Below are 17,280 nucleotides of genomic sequence, written 5' to 3' on the forward strand. Positions count from 1 at the left end.
TGTACTTTGACATCTTTAAATCTGCCTCCTTGTTGAGAAGAGGTACCGCTAGCTGGGGACAATTGGCCGACCTCTTGCTTAACTGTACTTCTAATTTCCGGAGCTCAATTTCTTGCTCCAGCCTTTTTGCTTCTCTCTCAATTTCGCGCTCACGCCTCGTTTCCTCTTTTTCCCGCTCTTTCTGCTGTCTGAGCTGCTCCTCCTTTTTTGTCCGATGAGATTCCAGCCTTCACTGAGCTCCTCATCATCGGTTCCCAAATCAGTGATTGCCTTTAAAATCAAGGGTTTTCGTGCCAAACCACTTGTATCAATTTCCATTTCCTCACACAATAGCAACAGTGTCGGTTTCTGCAGCTTTTGTGGGTCCATGATCGCTCCGAGTGTCGGCTACTTCCAAAACAACTGTGCAAACTACCAAACCTAAAGGCGTTTCAACACTCTTTACCAGTTCTAAAATCTAACCCTGTTCTAGAACCTGGTCCACATCAGAAGAAAAGCCAAGCACTCACCCACACATGCGATCGATGTTCCGAGCTGCTTCCTTGTTGGCCGATTGTTGTTCCTGCTTGTTGCTTGAGATGCCACCTCTGATCACCAGATGTTGTGGCTTGTAGCTTCAGATGCCCCCTCCGATCACCAGATGCTGTGCCTTGTAGATTCAGATCCAAACGCTGGTCACCAGCTGTCGTGACGTTGGGACTAAGTCGACCCGGCCTTCACTTGGTAGCGTGCAGAGACTCCGGGTTGATTAAGGATTGAATCTTCGAAGTTGGTAAAATATATATACAAGCAGGTTTAATGGCACTTTGAGAAAACTTATTTACATGAAAAAAGGGTATATCAGCAAAATGGCAAGCGTTAAGAGTTCATAGCGAGAAGCGACTGGATGAGCGGTTTACCCAGGGCTCAGAGCGTTATTTCTTGCTCTGCAACGTCCTTAAATCCCCCTATGTCCAGCCCCTCTCTGAAGATGCTGACCAATCAGTTCCAGGGCACACCCCTCAGATATCGGCAACCAATCGATCACATCACTGCACTGATGGTCTGATGCACTGACTGGTCCAGTATTGTTTCGTCGGGCGTGGTCACTTGTTGGCGGGTAGAGCTTGGGAACGGCGAGGAGGTAAATTTCGATTCTTCTGCAAAGATTCGCTATGTTGGTTCCGGCAAGTGGATTTCCTTCTCAGAAACCCAAGTGTACGTGCGCGCCACGAATACTGCTCCCAGCATTGTCCCTTTCCGGCAATTGCAACTCTTTCCTGCATTCACGAGAAATCCTCATGCCACTTTCTTCTCCTGTACGTCATAGGACGTGTCACTCCGATCATCTCCTTTGGACAATAGGCATTCCTCACTTGACAATTGCGCCGCTCGATGGGAAGTGTGAACAGTTGAACAAAAGCACTTCCGGCTATTTCTCACAGGGCGACGTTTCTTTGTATTTTTCTTGACGTTCCCTTGACAAGGCCAACTTGGCAGTTGCAGGGTCACGACAAAGCAAAGCATACTCACACAAAACGATTCATGGGAACAGGCTCACTTAGAGCCCTTGCACCAACAGCACATATCCATGCCATGCCCACAGGCGCACAATAGCGCGCGCAAGCGCGGACCATGCACGGTTACAATACACACACTTTCGCACAATCTGAAAAAGGTAGCCGAGCGTTATGATCTGAAAGTCGTGTTCTTTGCTGCTCACAAGCTGTGTAAGCTTTGCCGCATAACTGATATAGAGGCAACCCAGCAGCGTAGCTGTGGTAAGAACACGAGCAGCCTTTTGTTGAATGCGCAGAAGGTGTAGTTTATAAATATTTTCTTAAGTTGTGGAAAAAGTTGGTTATGTTGTAACTCTGGTTAGCCCTAGTTTAATTCCGAAAGCAACGGCGGAAGCTTCTTTTGCATGCTACATTATTCCCCTATCAAGCCATATTAGTATAAGGCGCTTCATTATTGGGGACACTTAAGCTCATCCTTTAAGTGTATTCCTTTAAAAAATGAGTTTTGAAACTCTATTGTCGGACTATTGACCGCCTTTTGAATGTACTGAATTTCGATAGGCATTCAACCCAGCTGAGTGCAATCTTCACAGGGCCAACAGAATTCTCATTGTGTTCTACCCAATAGACGTTTTGTGACATTTTTTCTATATGTTTTTTGTTGTCAGTTTTCAACGTTCACGAAGAATTAGCGCATACTGTTCATGCTGACCCATGTTTTTAAGTAATTTTAGGCACCAATGATAAGAACATGATGTAACAATTTCGTTATGCATATTTGATCTCACTTGTAATCAACCATTGTCCACATTCTGCAAAGGGAAATATAAGACAGCATGCAGTTGCGTGCTCTTACATGTTGTATAAAAGTGCATATTAACGGTGTACACTTAGCGCAAGCTTCACAACAACACAGTGAAAATATGCCCTAGAAACTTCATGATGGCAAAGGCTCCACTAATATTGCAAATACATCGTTGAATGTCAGTCAGAATCCGCAATGGATCAGCTTCTGTATGTCGCAGAAGGTAACTTTAGTGGTAGGATATATTTTATATTTATCATGAAACCAGTTCAGTGAGCCATCATACTAACAAACAGGATCCTAGATTGAGCCTACTTTATGTAGGGCAGGACAGAGCTTTTTTAAACCAGTTGCAAAGTTCACTATATTGCCGCAATGTTATCGTACTGGCGCCGCCATGTGTCGAGCTCGGGAGACTGGCACGCGCTCGTCTTCTTCGCTCTCGGTGCTCGCCCGCCAGTCGGTTCCGTGTCTGATCTTGCCGGTGCTTTTACTTAGTTCTAAGTAAACCTGCTGAACCAGTTTCACTGGCTTCTGTGACATTTTTGGTGAAGGTTCGGGGTAGATCCCATGTACGAAGAGCCTCTGGCTGCCCCCTACGCCCATCTACACACCGTGGACACGACACCTGTGCACAAGGCGAGCCGTCGCTTGATAGGCTTAGCACCCGAGTGTGGTCCTCTTGTTTCCCCACCGCGAACCACGATGACTAGAGCGGCCATTCAGATCACCACTCAGCTTCCCGTGAGTGCCCAGCAGCTGATCTGCCATACTCCACGTATGCCCACGCCGTTTCATGGCGACAAGTTCGAAGACGTTGAGGACTGGCTGACCAGCTACGACCGGGTCGCTGTGTTTAATGAGCAGCGAAAATTGCAGAATATTAATTCGCCCTAGAAGACGCCGCCAAGATGTGGTTCGAAAACCATGAGGCTACCATTTCCACCTGGCAGGATTCCCGGCGGGAGCTGCTCGCAACATTAGGCAACGATGCAAGAAAAGAGATGGCCGAACTCGCTCTACAGTCCCGAGCACAGCGGCCTAATGAAAGCGTCGCCATGTTTGTGGAAGAAATGACTTGCCTTCTCAACCGGGCGGATCCGTCCATGTCGGAGGTAAAGAAGGTGCGCTACCTTATGTAAGGCGTCAAGGAGCAGCTGTTCGTTGGCCTTGTACGTGACCCTCCACGTACTGTTGCTGATTTTACGAAAGAAGCAACAAGCATCGAGCATGCCTTGAATCAGCGACTTGTACATTTTGATCGCTCTGCGAACATCGCTGCCATAGACTTCCGCTTGCCAATGGCCGGAAACGACAGGGAAGCCCTTCGTGAACTTATCCGAAGCATCGTGCGCGAAGAGCTGCAAAAGCTGCCCTCTCTCGAACAACATCCACGTGTTGGGGGCATCTCGGATATTGTGCGCGAAGAGCTCCGCCAAGTAGTGCCATCAGTACCGTCACCCCAGCCGCCTGCGCCACAGATAATGAGGTACAGCGACGTGTTGCGTACCCCTGAACCTGAACCATTGGCACCCTGCAACCCTGCTCCTCCCGCTCGTCCTCCACCCCAATATCCAGTTTCGACTGGTGTGCCTGAAGCTCGACCACCCGTTCGCAAAGCACACGCGTGGCGCACGCCGAACAATCTGCCTTTGTGCTTTCACTGCGGCGAAGCAGGTCACGTTCTGCGCCACTGCCCGTACCGTCGGATGGGCTTACGCGGATTTTCCCCGGATGCCCCTCGGCCGCGCTATGGCGAACGACCTCGGGACGTCGACCAATACCTCAGCGACCACGTCCTACCTGCGTCCCTCCAGCGACGCCAGTCCAGGTCACCACCGCCGAGACAGTTTTCAACCAGCCGCCGTTCGTTCCTCAGGCAGTCCCCAAGTCCGCACCGGGAAAACTGAAGACGGCGACCCTCGAGGATAGGGCCGCCGTCGATGGACACTACGACCAACATCCTCCGCTAACCGATTCGATCACACAGACCGACCTCCGACCCTTCGCTCCTACCAACAGTCCGACCACGTTTCGACGATCGCCGAAGCTTTCCTCCGACGCCCCCAATCGACGCACCGCACGACCAACGAGTCCGACGACCTCCCGACGATCACAGAAGCTTACCTTCGACGCCGTAATTCGACGCAACGAACGACCCGTCAGCCCGACGATCCCTGACACGCCACACATTTTCGACGGTGGGCTACATTCCGCCGAGATAGCGATCGTCCTTGATAAGCACAACACGACTGCCCTTGTAGATACCGGCGCTGATTTTTGCGTTATGAGTCATGGCCTTGCTACCATTCTGCGAAAAGTCCTGACTCCTTGGCACGGAGTCCCGATAAGGACAGCCGGAGGGCATGTGGTAACGCCGATCGGAGTGTGCACCGCTCGCGTCGGGATTCGCCATGTAACTTTCTCGTGTTGCTTTGTTGTGCTAGCAGAGTGCTCCAAGGACCTGCTTCTGGGCCTTGATTTTCTTAGAGAAAACGACGCAATCATCGACCTCCGTGACTTCATGGTGACTTTTTCCACTCACCGCGCAATTTCCGATGAGTACAGAAAGCACAGCGACGCCTACACAGACAGGCCAGTTTTCCGAGTGTGTGACGACCATGTCACTCTACCTCCACGCACCAGCTTGTTTGTTACAGTGCAGTGCGACAACCCCACCACCTTGCAAGGCCTCGCGGAAACGAACGTGAATTTATTGTTAAGCCTACAAGTCTGCGTCACTCGGGGGACCTTTGCCTTGAGAAATAAACGAACTGAACTACTTTTAACGAACTTTAGTGCCGAATACCGCCATTTACCGCAAGGTACAGCTATAGCTTATTTTGACGAAGTCATTGCGCCATCCGCCCATTGCGCCCTTTCGCTGGCCAACGAGAACCCTCCCGAGAGCACTAGACATACTGTTCAAACTGACGTGAACCCAGCTTTTTCTCTTACCCAGAAACGCCGCCTTCAAGCAATTCTGGACACTTACCGTGACTGCTTTGCTGTCACTTCCAAAGTGAAACAGACGTCAGTAACCAAGCATCGAATTATAGTTGGTCCCACCGAGCGCCCTATCCGCCAACACCCCTAACGAGTATCGCCGAAAGAACGAGAGGATATTCGGGCGCAAGTTGATGAAATGCTCCGCGATGATGTGATCCAGCCGTCCACAAGTCCATGGGCCTCACCAGTTGTGCTGGTCGCTAAAAAGAACGGAGCACTCAGATTCTGCGTCGACTATAGGAGGCTTAATAAAATTACGAAAAAGGACGTCTACCCATTGCCTCGAATCGATGACTCGTTCGACCGACTTCGCCACGCCTGATACTTTTCATCGCTCGATCTACGCAGTGGGTACTGGCAGATCGAAGTCGATGAACGTGATCGAGAGAAAACCGCATTCATTACTCCTGATGGACTGTACGAATTTAAGGTGCTTCCCTTCGGTTTGTGTTCCGCTCCCTCAACCGTTCAAAGAATGATGGATACTGTCCTAGCCGGCCTGAAATGGCAGACGTGCCTCGTCTACCTTGACGACGTTGTCATTTTCTCTGCGACCTACGAAGAGCACCTCAAACGATTGACGGCCGTGCTAACTGCCATCTGCGGAGCCGGACTCTCACTAAAACCAGAAAAATGCCACTTTGCCTTCCAACAGCTCAAGTTCCTGGGTCACGTCGTGAGTGCTGAGGGAATTAGCCCTGATCCAGAGAAGACGGCTGCCGTAGCTGCTTTCCCGACCCCCACTGATAAAAATTCCGTGCGTCGGTTTTTGGGCCTCTGTGCATATTACAGGAGATTTGTGCACGATTTCTCCCGAATAGCGGAACCATTGACTCGTCTAACAAAGGATGACCAGCCTTTAATCTGGGCCGACGAGCAGCAAAGGGCCTTCGAGGAGCTTCGCAAGCGCCTTCAAACAACGCCCGTACTTGGCCACTTCGACGAGGAGGCCGACACAGTATTGCATACCGACGCCAGTAACGTTGGCCTCGGTGCAGTTCTCGTTCAGTGGCAAGAAGGCGTTGAGCGGGTGATTGCTTACGCCAGCCGCACCCTGTCTCGTTCCGAAGCGAATTATTCTACTACCGAAAAGGAGTGCCTTGCAGTTGTGTGGGCGGTAACAAAATTTAGGTCGTATTTGTATGGTCGGCCGTTTAGAGTGGTCAGCGACCACCACTCACTCTGTTGGTTAGCGAACCTTAAAGATCCTTCAGGCAGGTTAGCCCGCTGGAGTCTCCGCTTACAGGAGTTCGACGTCACTGTTGTGTACAAGTCCAGTAAGAAACACAGTGACGCTGACTGCCTATCCCGAGGCCCTATCCCGTGTTCTTCAAGTGAAACAGATGACTCCGTCTTCCTCGGCGCTCTCTCGACGCCAGATCTCGCTCAACAGCAGCGAGACGACACCGAACTGCAGCCCCTCATCGATTACCTCGAAGCAACCGCCTCATCGCCGCCTCGCCTTTTCACGCGTGGCCTGTCGTCGTTGTGCTTGCGTGACGGCGTCCTCTGCAAAAAAATACTACGCTTCCACAGACATTCAGTATCTGCTGGTTGTCCCAACGCCGCTCCGTACCGACGTTTTGCAGGCATGCCACGACGAGCTTTCTGCCGGACATCAGTTTTTCGCGCACCTTGGCACGAGTACGACAAAAGTACTACTGGCCCAAGCTTGCCGCTATGGTTCAGCACTATGTTAGGACGTGCCGTGATTGCCAACGTCGGAAGATACCATCTGTCAAGCCGGCCGGCCTGCTGCAGCCTATAGTTCCTCCGCGAGTACCTTTTCACCAAGTCGGTATGGACTTGCTCGGGCCATTTCCTACGTCATCATTGGGCAACAGGTACATTATAGTCGCCACAGATTATCTAACCCGCTATTGTGAGACGAAAGCTCTTCCCAGCGGCACGTCTCTGATATTGCGAACTTTTTCATCTTTAATCTGGTCCTTCATCACGGTGCCCCTGCGATCGTTTTAACTGACAGAGGCATGGCATGTACTTCAGCTCTAACCAAGGAAGTGATGCGGCTCAGTGGCACTTGTCATCGCAGAAGAACAGCTTAGCACCCTCAGACGAATGGCCTTACTGAGCGACTCAATAAGACCATCGCCGATACGCTTTCTATGTACGTCAACGAAGTTCATAACAACTGGGACCAGATGCTACCGTATGCAACATTTGCTTATAACACCGCCGTCCAGGAAACGACCCGCTTTACACCGTATCGTTTGGTGTACGGTCGCGAAGCTGTCACCATGCTGGATGCAATGCTACTGCCAGATGTTGCCCACCCATCGATTGCCGGTGCCGACCAATTCGTCCAGCATGCCGAGGCCGCTCGCCAGCTGGCTAGACTGTGAGATGCCGTACGAAGTTCAGAAGATTGTGAACATTCGTTTTTAACCCGAAAGACAAAGTTCTTGTCAGAAAAATTATTTATGTTAGAAAAAATTTGGTACAATTATTTGATCATTTAGGGAATAAAATAATATGAAAATGAAATGGTCATACCGCTGAAAGAAAAAGCAATTTTGACCAAAATATTTAAGGAAAAATTCTGAATCAAAATTGATTGCCTTGAGCACATATACCGCATAGAAAAACAGATTGGACAAGACGCCTCCAGTGAAGATGCGGTAATAAGAAAGCAATGCAAAAGGAGACCTTCTAAGAAATACTAAGAAACTGACGGCTGAGGACTAGTCATCCACAATTCAGAGAAAACGAAAGCAGAACTGATCAACTGTTAAAGCAGTTGTAGGCCGGATGATAAAAGTATATCTGTGCTATGACAAGCTAGTTTTCGCCGCGTAAACGTACGTGTGGGATGAGGTCAAGAACTACGGACGCAAGCTAGCTAGATGTACAGATATAGTTGATTATGCAGTACAAAAGGACTACCAGCCATGCTTCGGAATGATCGAACCATAACCCGACGGATAGCAAAGGTAGCGTAAGAGGGCTGAAGCCCAGCTCCGCCCCCGCCCCCCGCTCCCTTTAATTATCACGTGCTACGTGACGCTCGCTGTATAACAATGTTTCACATCCTCCGCCGCTAGGGATGAGGATGGCGCTGGTGCACGCTCGCATGTTTGAACCGGTTAGTGAACATAAATACCCAAGCATGAGAAATTTGGAACATCCATCGATGTAGCGCAGTTGGAAGAGAACTGGACGCGACATTCGGAGGTCGTGGGTTCGACTCCTACCATCTGCGCGTTGTTTTTCCTTGCGTTTTGCATTTAATATCCTTTATCCTAATAATCACCAAAGACTTACTCCTGTAAATGCCAACAGTATATATAAAAAAAGAAACCTAACATTTGCCTTGCACTCGTAGATTGTTCGATCCTTTAAATATTATATATATATATATATATATATATATATATATATATATATATATATATATATATATATATATATATATATATATATATATATATATATATATATGTGAATGTATGTATGTACATGAGAACAATTAAGCAGGACATTTGATCCTAGAAACTGGCCACGCATCGAAAGTAACAGCTTACATGTTCTGGAATTTAATGGTAAGACAAGCGCTCGATTTTAAAGCCTTAAAAAATAAAGCAAAAAATACGAAGGATGTAGAGACTACATAAAAGAAATGTAATTATGCGGCTGCGCTACTAGCTAATGAAGAGTCCAGACACAGCAAGCTAAAAATGCTCGACGGTATAACCTTCGTCACAGGGAGGTAATTTACAACCCTGGCGATCAGCTTTGGGTGTGGACACCTGTTCGCCAGCGGGGTCGCTCCGAGAAGCTTCTGCGCCGCTACATCGGCGCGTACGAAGTACAACGAAAACTCAGCGGCGTCACCTACGAAGTGACCCCGCAAGGAACTGTTCGCTCATCCCGACGGCAAGCGCAATCGGAAGTCGTACATGTCGCCAGGATGAAGCCCTTCTACTCCCGCTAGGTCAAGCTACATGTGTGTGTTTTTTTTTCTCTTTGCTTACTTTAACTACTTGATGTGAACGCGCATCCTCGCCGGCTGCGGTTATCCCCGACCTCGCCACTCGGCATCGGGACGATGCCTTTTCCACCGGGAGGGGCAATGCCGCAATGTTATCGTACTGGCGCCGCCATGTGGCGAGCTCGGGAGACTGGCACACGCTCGTCTTCTTCGCTCTCGGTGCTCGCCCGCCAGTCGGTTCCGTGCCTGATCTTGCCGGTGCTTTTACTTAGTTCTAAGTAAACCTGCTGAACCAGTTGCACTGGCTTCTGTGACAATATGCTTCAGGGTCTGACATTCTGCCCAAGCCTAGATGTTTTTGACCGTAGCTTATTGCCGCAAAATGACGTGCAGTCTGTATTGGAATCCTCCACCGCTCTATGTCTTTGGAGAGTTTTACTGTTATTTTTTTATTTTCTTTCCTTTCTTAAAGTGGACACCATGCTAAAATGAAGTCACTTTAAACATTGAGGGGTTCTAATAATCACGGATTGATCCCACGGATACTATAGAGTTAACACGCACAGCAAAAACATTCGCGTATGAAAAAAAAAGAAGAAAAAACAAGATTGCATGCGTCTTCTATCGGCGACACTTCTTTTCAAAGAAGCATTCGGCCGCCGCCTTGCTCCTGTCCGTCCCCACTTCCCCCGTGCCTCGCGAACGGCGCCAGAATGTCCGGAGGGGTCGAGGGTCTCTTCCCGTCGGCTGGGGGGGGGGAAGGGGGGGAGGGGTGCTCGCGGCTCTCTGCCTGCTCCGTGGTTTGTCTTCACGGAGATGACCTTGGCTTCAGCATAGCCGAAGCCGCGCAGCGGGAGCGGCGTCTTCCCCTTTTCACCGAAGCTGTTCTTCTGCGCCCCGTTTTCTTTGCACGCAGACGCGGGTACGCTGAGTGCGGCGATGTGCCAGTTCAGTTGGCGTTTTCCCGCCACCGTGGTCGCATCTTGCACTGTGAGCGAAGCACCGTATGTAGGTTTTTCGCTGGTGATTATCATGAAGATCGTTTCGTTCAAATTGGAGCGCGAACGTACGAATTTAAATCTAAGTCTTCGGAGAACTCCGCTCTTGGGCGGCAGCTTCTGCGCAGGAGGACGTGTTTAAGAAGTTCAACAGTCGCAGGCGTTTTGGATTCTAGGCGAAAATCCGGTGCGGGCGGAGCGTCTGCACTTTGGTGAGTGTTTTGCTTTTTCGTTTTCGTGTTTGTGCCAGTCTTGTACAATGTGTGCTACAAGGGGAAGCGCGCATGTAAATATTTCTAGCAGGCAAGCCAGCCTCGTTGGAAAAAAAGGAGGGGAGAGAGAGAAAGAACGAGGCTTGTCTGTAACGCGGACGCTGGGGCCGATGGAACGCCAGTTGGGGTGGCGACATTTTCTTTCTCTCTTTTACAAGGTGACCGTTTTTGAAGGATTGTTTGGCACAGTGCTTTACTCTTTCGATACGGTACTCGCGCTGAGACGGACACATTATCGAGATCATAATATGCCTCTGTCACACATTGTGGGTTAGTTGAATCTGCGCAGCTCCACCATTTTTGCAGTGTTTTTGTTTCCACTTATTTCAGTGCCTATAGTTGGTAATTTTGCTTGAAGTTTGCTGCGTAGTAATGCTTGTGACTTGCGCTTTGCTATTTATATTCACAATTCGATCTTTGGCGGCAAGGTATATTGTTTATCAGGGAGAAAAGAACGATGTGGTAGTGCTGCCGAGCTGTGGAGGCAGCTGCCGATGCCATCTAAGCAGTGACAGTGACAACTCTTTTTAGACATGAAAGTTTTTGAGCTATGACGTGAAGCAGCGCACAAATGCCTTTGCTTGGTTTTTAGGTTAGTATATACGGCAACTTAATTATGATTTCCATTGTTTATTTCAGCATCACATGCGAGGATTTCCCGGGCGTATCAGCGTTTTACGCAAAGAACAGCCTGGCGTCATACCTTGCACATGAATTGAAATAAAGCAAATAAACAACCCAGCTCATGTTGTGGGTTCACGAAAGATGCAATCCTTATTTTTTCTTTCTCATTAACGCGCATTTTTATTTTGTGTTCCCTTTCCGCTGCGGAACAACAGAAAATGGTGTGTGATCAACGGTTAGCCAGGAGCAGGCACGAGGTGGTTTACATAAATGAAAAAGTAGCACAGCACATATCCTTGATGCGGTCAGTCAACACATTCTATGCTCTGCTCGACCAATCAACAATTTATTCAGTTTAGTGTAGGTTAATGAGTGAGTAAGTATAATGGGGCTTAAAAGATCAAGATCTGTTTTGTGTTTTTAAGCCTCACTATGCTTATCATTAACCAACACTGATAAGACAGGATTGTTGATTGGTCGGGCAGAACATAGAATGTGGTGACTTATCACAGCTAGGAGATGTACTGTACTACTTTTGCATTAATGAAAATCACCTCGTGTCTGCTCCTGGCAAACCGATGGTCGTGTACTATTTTCCGTTGTTCAGGAGCGGAAAGGTAGCAGGAAATCTAAAAGCGTCACTTGCAGAGTTTGTGAAGCATTTTAGCCTGAAATCAACAGAATTTCAGTGGCGCGAATTCGAAAAGCGCTCTTAAGAAACACATGGGCCACTATTCCAAAAGAGCTCAACATGAGGTCAACACGGCACCTTCAAAGATGTCGATGATTATCGACAGATTTTCAACAGCGTATGTTGTACATCTGATCCGAATTTCTATAGACACCCAACATGCATTTTTGTAAGGGTTACGCGAGAGCGTAAGCTACCAGCCAGCCAGCATATAAATGAGAAGGGTTCAATGCTGCTGAACCAATGTGGAGCGAGAGTATTAGCTGCGGGTGACCGAGCATTATTTGTCTTCTTCGTCTTCATCTTCGTCGTCTTCTGCTTTGTCTTCTTTTTCGTCTTAGTTTTCTTCTCCTTCCTCTTTTTTCGTTTTCGTCTTCTTCTTTGTCCTTGGCTTCTTCGTCTCATTTGTCGTCTTCATCTTCTTAGTCTTCGTCTTCTTCGTTCTTAGTCGTCTTATTCTTAGTCTTCTTCGTCTTCATCTGCTTCGTTGATGTTGTTGTTGTTCTCCTCTAATTTGATGGCACATACCCCCTATGGGGGATCGGCCAAGAATTGGGGTGCAGAGATATTAGATTTCGAGATGTATACCTACATCGCAAAAATAATTAGAAATAAATGCTAGGCAATAAAGAAGGAATATGCTTCTTCTTCACTTTCTTCTTAGTCTTCGTCTTCTTCTTCGTCTTCGTATCTTCGTGTGTATGCACCATACGCACGAGACTCTCGAGTAATTTATTTATTCATCCTGTTACAACCTCTCTCACCATAATTATGCAACTACGGAATCATTAGCTTGACCAGTGAGAAGTACCACCATATTTTTTTTAATTCAGAGTTCATTAAAATTTCTATTTTATGTGTGCTCATTGTCAGAGAAACTGCGTATTCACATTCGGCTCTCCCAAATGTGTTAGACAAATTAAAACAAGGTTTAGATATTACTTTTTTGATCTTCTTATATCTGGCGAAAACAATACTGATTATTAAAACGCAAGTATTTTGTTATACAGCGTGTCTCATGCAAGAGAAGAGCTTTATTGCGAAAGCAATACTCCGGCAGCCAAAGCGAGACCTCGGGTGGCCGAGGCTACGCCGTGAAGAGGCATAGCTACAGTTTCCTTATAACAAAATCAGCCTGCAGTGACATTTGAATTCACGTTACCGCTATAGTACGGACAGGAACTGCAAACTCGGGTCGTTTCTTTCACATGGGAGGTTAATATCAGAATCAGCTTTCCAGAACCGTTTGCATTCTCGTTAACGCTACGACACGCAGGCACGTCCATATAGCCTGGTTGAAGCGTGACTTTATATGTGGGCTGGTAGCTTACGCTCTCGCGTCATACCCTTAAAGAATGAGCTTAAGCGTCCCCAATAATCTAGCACCTTACACTAATAGGGCGTGATAGGAATTAAGTAGCAGGAAAAGAAGCTACCGCTGTTGCTTTCGCAATTCAGCTATGGTTAACCAGAGTTAAACCGCAACTAAGTTTTACAGTAAAAAGGAAACAGGAATCCAATAAGGGTAAATATACAGCTGGAGCAGACACCCACACTTCTAGAAATTCGCAAAAGTTAGATTGAAGGGTACATATGTGTGTAACATGTGGGCGATTCCTCAGCCCGAGGGATATGCACTACAAATGCACAGCGGGCCATGTAACAAACATCTTTAATCTCACATCAGTGCAGGGGTCGTCCAAGGCGGTGCGGGGTCGTCGTCCGGGGGGCTGCGGGTCGTCTCCGTGAAGAAGCGCCAGGAGCGAAGAAGCAGGACCGAAGAGGGCGAGACGGCGGCACAAGCCTTCCTTTATAGCCCCCTCGCGCGGGACCATATATCCCCGAAGGAGCGGGGAGAAGGAAACCGGCAGCGCGCAGGGAGTATTGGGATAGTGGCGCGGCCTTCGAAAGCGCGCGCGCCACGGGCCCTAAAGATATGTTGCGCAGGGCCCCACATCTCCCCCACCCCTCAGCGTCCGCCCCGGAGTCCGCCAGCAGGCGATCGAACTCATCCGGGTCCGGGCTGACATCCGTGGAGACCGAAGGGGGCCCTGGGGGCCCTAATGAACCATTAGACACCTATGAATTTAATGTGAAAACGACGTGAATCAAAAAGCTTCATCCACAAGTACGGGATTGCCGCTTCTCGAGAGTCATATCTAGCGAAGTGAAAGAAAAATCTCAATGTTCGGACATTTACCTGATCCACAAAGGCACATTGGAGTAACATCGCTACCACCTCAGCCAACGGGCGCAGCACCTAAGCTTTTTTTCTCCACTGGGCATGGGATGAACGGAAAGACGCAGAGACGTCTAGCCTGGTTCGAAGTTGAGGCGCAGATTAGATGAAAACGCAGTGGTCTCGAATTTAAAAGTGATATCGCGCTTCTGGATGTTGTCAGAAAAAAGTCATCATTTTACATTAAGCGGAAGGAGAGCATGGTTTTTGATACATGGGAATGAAAGTTTACGCCAGTCTTGAACACTTAATGACACGCACTGCAGTATCCTCGATTAAAATGTTTAACATAGACCGGGTAACAATAATCACACTCAAGGCTCAAACACGCTCATACCCTAATTTACTCAGGCAGAGCGCAATTCCGGCATTAAATGTCTAGCCCTAATTCCAATATTAGCTCCTGGCGCCGTAAATTTGTTCATAGACTTCTAGATCTAAGGTTCATTACGGGACAAGAGACTCAGCGCGAATCGATTTTATAGGGCAGCAAGCGTGTGCGGTATAGCCGACCTAATAACGAGTTTCGGCGACGTATTTCTTTCTCTATTAAGCCGTACAGTTTAAGTGTGGAGCTGCATACAATTCGAACGTCGACAACAACAAGCTTTTTTTTCAACGCGCCTCGTAAAGACGGATACCGTCTCAACGGCTAAAACGCACACTGCAGCTCGGCCATTATTTTTGCCAGAACGTATTCGTTCATTGTGAGAAAAAATTGTTTTTCACAAAGCTTCGTTTTCGTCCGAAATTTACAACGCGGCGATATTATTCATTACTTTATTTTGCTGACTAGAAAACAAAACTGTTTTAAATTTTATCGCTGCTCTAGGTGTCTTGAGAAATTCGTGAATCCGCGTTAAAAGACCTATGTTTTTCTCAGCTGATTGTGTGCCTCGCATTACCTAAATTTATTAGTTATATGAGCATGCGCAACTACCAATAGCGTGACCATGTGCTAATAATTTCCAGGATTTAAAGAAAAGATCACTACTAAGAAATTGTAAAGAAACTGATGGCTGTTTTTGGATTGCTTTTGAGCTTAACTTCACGAAAGCTGAAAGCCTGCTCGAAGATAGCGCATTTTCCTATGATTAATCTACTGAATATTACCCTGTCTATTTGGATTTTTATATGTAATGCGCAATCACTGACGCTGTTGGACGCAAGGTAATTTCTACTAAAAGGATGAAGATGATGATAAATGAACTTACAGGGCGAACAAAATACTTAGATTATGCTCACCGCGATGTTATATAAATGTCGAATACCGCTCTGCAAATTAGCAGTAAATTTGAAATAGTATTTTAAACATGCAAATATAGTCTGAGGAAATCCACGAAAGTGGGCTCAAGGAGACTAGTTCATGTTCTTCAAGACAGAATATTCTCGTTCCACAATATGGTTGGCACTTACGCCTGATATTTTGCTTACCCAACCATTCACTCGCATCCAAGTATTGTGTTCGCCGGCAAGGAGATACAACCGAGCTTCTCAAGCCTGATAGGTCCGCAAGATAATTCGTTAAAACTTCTTAACTGCCACCCAGAATGCGTGTTTACAATTTCGTTTGCACGATTGTCACCGATATCACGTTTAGCTTCACTCGCGCATGTGTCACTGCATTTATGGAAAGGTCGGGCGTAGCATTCATGGAAAGAACTTTACGCGGGTCCATCATTTGATACTATAGTTTTTTTAAACCCAGAAATCACAGATGAAGAAACTCGGATCTTGCAGAAACTTTCTATAATGCTCAGTTTCGAGCTGACACCTTGTGATTTGCTTTCGTAAATGATATTAGGAGGAATGAGCAGTTTTTTAACAAATGCTCCAGTATTTATCTTTAATTTATTCTTCATGTACTTACGGTTACATGTTACTTTACTTCACTGCATCTGAAAAACTTCCCTAAAATTGTTCTCTTGTCTACAATTGGCACGAACAACGCATATTGAAGTGAAATGTTTGGAACTTTATGTACACTGGCGGAACTATACTTGCGTCTGTAGTCGCTAGCCTGTAGTCCTGTATGCGGTCTTTCTAAATGACCTACATGGCGACTGCCGCTTCTGCTTACGGATTAAGGCAGAAATACTCTATTAAGTGCTTATGAAACATTCCTTTTTGCCGTGTATTCATACACACTTTTATGTTTTCTTTATTTGAAAGTATAACGACTTCAATTACATCATCAATGCCAGCCTGACTACAGCCCTGCAAGGGCAAAAGCTTGATCTATATTCCTACAAATTATCCAGTACTGTGGCAGCCGCACTCAATTTGTCCCCGCAAACTTCCTAATCTCATCCACGCGCCTAAAGTTTCGCCATCCCATACTATAATTGCGTTTCCTTGTGATTCAGACTGTGGCGCTTAAAGACCTTTGGCTCTCTTACTTTAAAAATGCAGGACATACTCAGGCTCTTTTTTTTTTGTTTATTCATACTAAAATGTAATTGCCTCATTTTCTCCCTGACACATTCTTACGCATCTTTTCTCTCAACGCTGAAATCACTATTTATCGTTTCATAGCTCCTGTCCTTATCATTATTTCAGGATTAACTCAGCTTGTTTCGTTCATATTAAGCGCCCCGTATGGTGCAGCTGATGTACATATGTCTTTTGCAATATAAGTAACCTGCAATTCATGATATGATAGTATCGAGCTCCAGAAAAAATATTGTGCAGCGGTTTTTATTTTATCATTCGTATCTTCAGATATTACTGGTCCTAAACTGACGTTTTCCCTTACCACTTCCAGCGCCATGCTCCCGTCACAGACTCTGTTTCATTTCGAAGGCTGAACATGAGCCTTGTGCATAATCCTTTCAGTTTTACAGTTCTGTTCTGCTTGTCTATGTGACTTTTCAACTTTTGTAATTTCTTAACGTGAACTACTAGGCAGGACAATATTGTCACGCGATGGTGACCAGGGTCGATGACACAAATGAAGAGTCGGGGATTGCACTGGAGAAATTGTTTATTGGGCTGACTTGCGCTCACAAAAGAACTAAGCAACTCGGCGGCGGCGATAGCAACAAACGTGCTCGTTGATCGTCGAAAAAAGAATGCCTGTCCCTCTCGTCAACACTCAATTTAAAGGCTGCTCAGAACAATCTAGAAAACGTCGCAAGCTGCTAGTAGCACAGCCTGGAACATTGTAGAAACGTACGCGAGTGATCGGAATCTTC

Source organism: Amblyomma maculatum, chromosome 11 (assembly GCF_055883805.1).
Source record: "Amblyomma maculatum isolate TAMU_Amacu chromosome 11, ASM5588380v1, whole genome shotgun sequence".
Lineage (NCBI taxonomy): Eukaryota > Metazoa > Arthropoda > Arachnida > Ixodida > Ixodidae > Amblyomma > Amblyomma maculatum.